This window comes from Cynoglossus semilaevis, chromosome W (assembly GCF_000523025.1).
Source record: "Cynoglossus semilaevis isolate Cse_v1.0 chromosome W, Cse_v1.0, whole genome shotgun sequence".
Classification (NCBI taxonomy): Eukaryota; Metazoa; Chordata; class Actinopteri; order Pleuronectiformes; family Cynoglossidae; genus Cynoglossus; species Cynoglossus semilaevis.
The window spans coordinates 11,863,693-11,864,595 of NC_024327.1; the positions used below are offsets into that span (position 1 = coordinate 11,863,693).

At 42.2% G+C, this 903-nt stretch overlaps 1 protein-coding gene across 3 annotated transcripts in view; it reads left to right on the forward strand.

Annotated features, from left to right (window-relative positions):
* LOC103397205 (ras-related protein Rab-3C-like) overlaps window positions 1–903 on the forward strand; it is a 28,869-nt gene that overhangs the window by 14,409 nt on the left and 13,557 nt on the right. The window lies entirely within an intron of this gene.

Below are 903 nucleotides of genomic sequence, written 5' to 3' on the forward strand. Positions count from 1 at the left end.
TATATATATATATATATATATATACAGTGGCTCGTGTTGTGCTCTGGCCCAGAGGCAATGTCAGGGGGTTTTGTGTGGCAGTTATGGAGACTACTGCCTCCGCGACCAGGTAATGGATAAGCAGATGAGAATGGATGGATGGATGGACAGTGGCTTGCAAAAGTATTTATACCCCTTGAAGTTTTCCACATTTTGTCACGTTATGACCACAAACATAATTATATTTTATTGGAATTTTATGTGAACACAAAGTGGCATACAATTGTGGAGTAGAAAGAAAATTATACATGATTTAATTTTTTTTTTTTTTTGCAAATAAAAAACTGAAAAGTGCGGTATGCAAAAGTATTCAGCCCCCCTGAGGCAATACTTTGTGGAACCACCCTTTGCTGCAATTACAGCTGTGAATCTCTACCAGCTTTGCACATCTAGAGACTGAAATCTTTGCCCATTCTTCTTTGCAAAACAGCTCTGCTTGAGCTCAGTCAGAGAGCGTTTGTGAACGGCGGTTTTCAGATCTTGCGTCAGATTCTCGATTGGATTTAGGTCTGGACTTTGACTGGACCACTCTAACACATGAATAAGTTTCGTTTTAAACCATTCCATTGTAGCCCATGCTTTATGTTTAGGGGCATTGCCCTGCTGGAAGGTGAATCTGCGCCCCAGTCTCAAGTCTTGCAGACTCCAACAGGTTTTCTTCCCAGATTGCCCTGTATTTGGCTCCATCCATCTTCCCATCAACTCTAACCATCTTCCCTGATCCCTGCTGAAGGTGAAGCACCCCCAGAGCATGATGCTGCCATCACCATATTTGACAGTGGGGATGGTGTGTTCAGAGTGATGTGCAGTGTTAGTTTTCCGCCACACATAGTGTTAAGCATTTAGGCCAAAAAGTTCAATTTT